Source organism: Neomonachus schauinslandi, chromosome 15 (assembly GCF_002201575.2).
Source record: "Neomonachus schauinslandi chromosome 15, ASM220157v2, whole genome shotgun sequence".
Taxonomy (NCBI): Eukaryota; Metazoa; Chordata; class Mammalia; order Carnivora; family Phocidae; genus Neomonachus; species Neomonachus schauinslandi.
This window is the reverse complement of record NC_058417.1, coordinates 17,075,740-17,081,739: the sequence shown is the minus strand read 5'-3', so window position 1 is coordinate 17,081,739 and position 6,000 is coordinate 17,075,740. Positions and strand designations below refer to the sequence as shown.

General features: G+C 45.5%; 1 protein-coding gene across 1 annotated transcript in view; it reads left to right on the top strand.

Annotated features, from left to right (window-relative positions):
* Nucleotides 1-2,566: 2,566 nt before the first annotated feature.
* TAOK1 (TAO kinase 1) overlaps nt 2,567-6,000 on the top strand; it is a 157,368-nt gene continuing 153,934 nt past the window's right edge. Inside the window, exon 1 of the mRNA XM_021704581.2 lies at nt 2,567-3,233. The gene's annotated coding sequence lies outside the window, so the exon portion shown is untranslated. The remainder of the gene's footprint in view (nt 3,234-6,000) is intronic.

The window sequence follows — 6,000 nt, the reverse complement described above, 5'->3', positions numbered from 1 at the left end:
AGGTGTGATAATGATATTGTGGTTATGTTTCAACCAAAGCATTTCTCAAAGACACATATTGAAGTATTTTCAGGTAAAATGTTATGATGGTTTACTAGAGATTTACTTAAAAATACACTTGGGGGGGGCGGCATCTAGGTGGCTCAGTCGGCTAAGCCCCTGACTCTTGATTTTGGCTGGGGTCATGATCTTAGGGTCATGGGATTGAGTGCCGCACAGAGCTCCACACTCAGGGAGGCGTCTGCTCCAGATTCTCTCCCTTTAGCCCCGCCTCTCCCCCCACTCACTCTCTCTTTTTTCCTCCCTCTCTTTCACAAATAAATCTTAAAAAAATACATTGGTTGGAGGGGGATTACATTGGGTGGAAAAGGCTGTGAGAGAATAGGTGAAACAAGAATGATAAAAATGGCTGATAATAGTTGAAGCTAGGTGATGGACACATGGGGGTTTATTTGACACAGAGAGAGAGAGCGATCACAAGTGGGGGGGGTGGGGGCAGAGGGAGAGGGAGAAGCAGGCTCCTGGCCGAGCAGGGAGCCCGATGCGGGGCTCGATCCCAGGACCCCGGGATCATGACCCGAGCCAAAGGCAGACGCTCAACCGACTGAGCTACCCAGGCACCCCCACATGGGGGTTTATTATTATATCCCATTCCTTTTGTGTATGTTTGAAATTTTCCATAGAAAATTAAGAATAAATATTATAGGAAAGCCTGAATCTCTTTCCATTCCTAAATGTATGAAATAACTAGAAGAGAACATTCTTGCTGTAACTTTCAGAAGAAGGGATCAGGATTGGAAGGGCATCATTTGAGCGGTAGATGGAGGAAGAGAGGCTCCAAGGACAAGAAGGTAGAAGGAAAACTGGTTTTGAGTGGTGTTGAAAAGCCAAGGAGGAACACAGTTTCAAGATGGAAGGAGTATCAACTATGTCTAATATTGCAGATGTCAAGAAGCATTAAAATGACTCCTCTAGGGTGCCTGGGTGGCTCAGTCGGTTAAGCATCTGCCTTCGGCTCGGGTCATGGTTCCGGGGCCCCGGGATCAAGTCCCACATGGGGCTCCCTGTTCAGCGGGGAGTCTGCTTCTCCCTCTCCCTCTGTTGCTCTCTTTCTCTGTCAAATAAAATCTTAAAAAAAAATAAAATAAAATGACTCTACTAGACACAGCAAGTAGGAGGTCACTCTTGACTCTTGTAATAAGATCAGTTTCAGTGGAGGTGGGAAGACAGACAACTTTTCCCAGAAGCTTGTCTTTTAAGGGGAGGAGAGATGAAGATTGTAATCCTTCTTTTCCCTCCAAAGAAACTAGGGCATGTTTTAATGCTGAGGTTAAGTTGCCACTTGAGAGTAGTTGACAATATAGGTGAAAAGAGGACTGACTGACAGAGCAAACCCCCTTACTACGAAAAAGCATATTTAGAACAAATTATATGTATAACCCACCGAAGAGGATATCTTGGTTTTTTTTTTTTTTTTAAAGATTTTATTTACCTATTTGAGAGAGAGAACAAGAGACAGAGAGCATGAGAGGGAAGAGGGAGAAGCAGACCCCCGCCGAGCAGGGAGCCCGATGTGGAACTCGATCCCGGGACTCCAGGATCATGACCTGAGCCGAAGGCAGTCGCTTAACCAACTGAGCCACCCAGGCGCCCTTGTTTTTCTGATCATAGCGTTTACTTTCCTAGTTTACTGTAACTTCCAGTTGTTCCGGGGTACACTCTTACTCATAAGTCTCACACAACAGATCTATTTATCTCACTGCTTAACCAGTTGAAGAATCAAGATTTTTTTATGACTGCACTTGAGGCATACTTTTTGGTTCCTGAATAAAATTGCTCTTTATAGTCCACTGAAGGAGTTTTCCTCTAAAAAAACGTTTTCACCACACAAAAAAATTAGAAGCTCTCTTTCCTGCGTTAGGACGCGTAGGACTCTTCAGTTAGTTCGCTGCTCCTGTTTCCAAAAGTTATCGTCACTCAATCTACTAAAGACATACACCAAAACTTCACAAGAATTTGTCTCTTTCCTACCATTACCAACATACAGGGTGGTTTAATCTGTATTCTCAACTCTTATTACCATTCCAGAAGTTCTTATAAGCTTTTAGAATCTCAAAAATTCAACTACATACTGATTACACTGACCAGATTACCTCTGAATTCCACGGAGTAGTTGAACCAAGGTGTGTAAGAACTGGATATCCTACATGCCAGGGCAAGCTTCTCATTCGCAGGGTTTTGGGGGGCGCATATTTTGGAAGTGAGAACAGAGGAGAGCTGATAAACTCTTCTTTCTCAGATTTCAGGGTGAAATGAATGCACCTGATGCCCGCGTGGCAGAAGAGATCCGCCAGCTGCGTGCGACGAGGCTGGACCGAGGCTGGGACTCGGGGTACCCGGGAGACTCCGCCCAGTCAGTGCAAGCACTCGCGCGCTCCCGTGAGGGCGCGCACGCGTTCGCAGTCGTGTCTCGCGCAGGGTCGGGCCTGTCAGGCGGGAAATCTCGCGAGATCGGAGACTGGGATGACTGTCGGGAGGAGGGGAGTGGTGTTGGGGAAGGGGGGGGGAAACCTGGGCAGCGGCCGGGCTCTGTGGCTTCAGGGCTCGGAGAGAGAGAGAGAGAGGGAGGGTGGCAAAGATAGTGAGTCGGTGCCGCCGCCTGTCTGAGGAGAGAGGAGGGGTCCCGCTTGCCTGCGCCCTTCGCGGGCCGAGAGCGCGAGGCACCCGCGAACCTCTGAGGCCTCCCGGCCCCTGGGGACCCCGCCCCGCCGCCGGCCGGCCGGCCCGCGGCCTCCCTTCCCTTTGTGAGCGCCCCCTTCCCAGGGGTGGTGGTGGTGGCGGAGGGCTGTGCGTGGGCCCGCCCGCTGAGGGGCCGTGGCGGGGGACGAGAGGGCCTCGGCTGTGTGAGGACGGAAGGCGGCCGAGGCCCGGGCCGGTTCCCCCGAGGCGGCGGCGGCGGCGGCGGCGGCGGCTCCCAGCACTTCCCCGCGCCATCTTAGCTGAGCCCAAGCTCTGAGGGCGCCTCCTCGACCCCGGTCGTCCCCTCGCCCCCTCCCCCCCCAGCCCCTTGTCGCAGAGCTTGGGCTGGGCGGCTTGCTGGGGCTCCGGGGGGGGGGGCGGCAGTCGGTCGCCAGGCCCCCTCCTCCTCACTCTTCGCCCTCCAGCGTAGCGGCTACCCGAGCGCTGCAGGGGGCTGCGCCTGCCTACTCCGCCCCAGACCTGTCGGCGAAAGGGTAAGGGCACCTCTGCTTTGGGAAAGGGAGACATGGAGGGGGCGGGGAAATTCGGCCCACTCTGGCCTCTCCGAGAAGGGAGGTGGGGGTGGGGTAGGGAGGGAGACAAGGAGGGTCTGTGATTTCAGTGGGTGGGGTGAAGAAGCTGGTGAGCTAGGCGCCCTCCCGTTTTGAGGGGCAAGAGCAATTACATCCCTCTTTCCTGAGGGTCACCGGAAGGGGTGGTGGAAGGGGATGTCTCGAGGAAGGTGTGGCTCTCTTGGGGAGACTGGGTTGATGTGCACCCCGATTTAAAGGCGCGAGGTCCCTTTCCCTTCTGATCCCTCTGCTCCTCTCTCTCCTCCTTTGTAGTGTCTGTATTCTTGGGAAGGGTAGCCTGCTGGGTGGCTTCCACCCCTGCTCAGGAAATCTATACTCCTACATGGGTGATGGAAGCGTTTCTCTCCCCCTACCCTTCCCCCTTCCCCATCCTTTAGTCTACTGCAATGCTGCAGAAGTCCAAGGCAGTTTCTTCATACATAGGCCCGTGTATACACTGAAAGGGAGGGGGAGCTGGAGAGGGAAGTAATGGCGCTTCCCTTGGAAAGGTTACCCTTTTCCCTTTGGTTTTAAATGGATAACTACTGGTTTAATATTCTTCCCCTGAGATCTGTCCCTGGGAAGTATATCTGTTCCTGTTGTTATTGTTGGGAGATATGGCCTCTCGAGAGGGACCCTGCCATGTTTGAACAGTTTTGATGTCTCTCTCGCTCTCTTTACACACTAGATTGACATTTTTTTTGTGAGCATGTTGGGTTTTCACTAGGATTCAAATAAAATAAATTTGTACTCTTTCATGTCCCTCTCCTTTTCCTTTCTGTGATTTTAGTAGTTCTTGAAGAATTATTAAAGATTAATGCATACAGGCAGGCCATCTTATGGACATTCTCCTCGAGCTGTGAATTTTTAGGGTTCATACTATTTTGTATAACATTGGAATTGGATTTTCTGAAAATGATTAGGTTACAAACCTTTCTGTAGAAATGCTTTTTTTCTGAAGGAAATGAGAAAACAGACACTAATTTGCCTAATTATGCTGTGATAGGATCTGTGTTATGTAGTCAATAAATCACTTTTCCACTTCTTTTGCTTCATGTCAGATTTGTTTAAAACAAATTATCTGCTTTACAGTAGTACTTGTTGGTTTTGTCCTTAGTAGAGTAGAAATAAATAAAAATTAAAAATTTTAACATTCTGGAAGTGTGTTGCCAAGTGCTTTTTGTGATCAAATAGTCATGAAGTCTGTTCATACTTTTTTCTTTAAGTATTTAGATTTACTGATGAAGTGATTTCCAAATGTTTCATATATAAATGTTCTAAGATTAATTTTTTTTTTTTTTTTTACAAAGCAACGAAGACTACAATATGTACAGCTATGGGTTGTTTAGATGTTTTACTAACAAGTTGTATTTGGTGTTTAAGCTTTGCTTAGTGGGTGACTTATTTTAAAATACTTCCGAATGCCATGTATATTTAATGTTGTTCATCAGAGGTTTTTTTGGTGTGTTTGTTGCATTTTGAAACCTGTTTTAAGACAGGGCTTTAAAGATGTTAGTATAAGTAGTGTTAGGCACTAATTTCATTTCTGTCCTCTTCATTTCATGATTTTGATATTTCATTAATGATATGTTAAATCAGTTTATTTTTCCTCAGAACGTAGAATTCTTCTTGCTTTCTTTATTCCCTTTTTATTTTTAACTGAATTCATTTTGACTTAAACAGCACTTCTCATTTGAATCTTTATTTCATGGCACAAAGCTGCATGTTGTAGTATGTAGAGTTTCCCCTTACATGGGAAATTCTGCCATAAAGTCTAATTCTGTATGTTATGGTTTGTTGTTGATAATTCATTTATACTAGTATGTGTAAACCCAAGCATACTGCTCAGCAAAGAGTGACTGTTTTTGTTTTGGAAAGGTGCAGGCAGAGAAGGTTTGTCAATAAAGGCTACAAAACTTAAGGATGTACACAGAATATAAGTAAACTACTTGCTCAATTTCCAAAATGCATGCTACAACTAAGAGATACTCTTAAGGACAACTAAAAAGAAACCCTCTTTTCCATAGCTTGTAGGAATTCTAAGAGTGGTAAAAGTATGTTCTTTATCAATTAGATAAATTCATTATTAGGGAAAAACTGCCTGAGGGTTATTTCAGCTGACCTCGATGCCACTGTCAGAATACTGAGAGCTGTTAAGTCGGTTTGGTTGATTCCAGTTTAGTATGGTACTTATGTTTCTAAATAGTTCATCTACAAAATGGCAGTGTACATCACTTCCTGTTCTTTCACAACTGACTCTTTCTCTGGATTCCCTTTTAATGACTTAACTTTTGGCATTCTGATATCTGATTTGTTAATTTGGTTATAATTCTCATGTTTTATAAATGGAAGAATTTCTGAGAATCAACTGGGTTTAATAGTCTAAGATTATCTTGACAGTAACTAAACTTCCTTCCAAACTAAAGGACAGTTTCTCAAACATATTTAAACTGTGAGAGGTTTTAAAGAAATATAACAGTGTACAGGACCAAAAATATGAGTGAACTGAATAGAAAATAATTAATTGCGTTTTCTATAATACAGATTTGGGAAGAACTATGGATATGGTAATTAATTGAATGTGTGTTCATATTAAACAGGCTTTCTGTATATCAAGGCACATACATATTTGGACCCATGTAATGATGCCATTCTGTTAATAAAAAAGAAGCGATTACTTACAGAACAC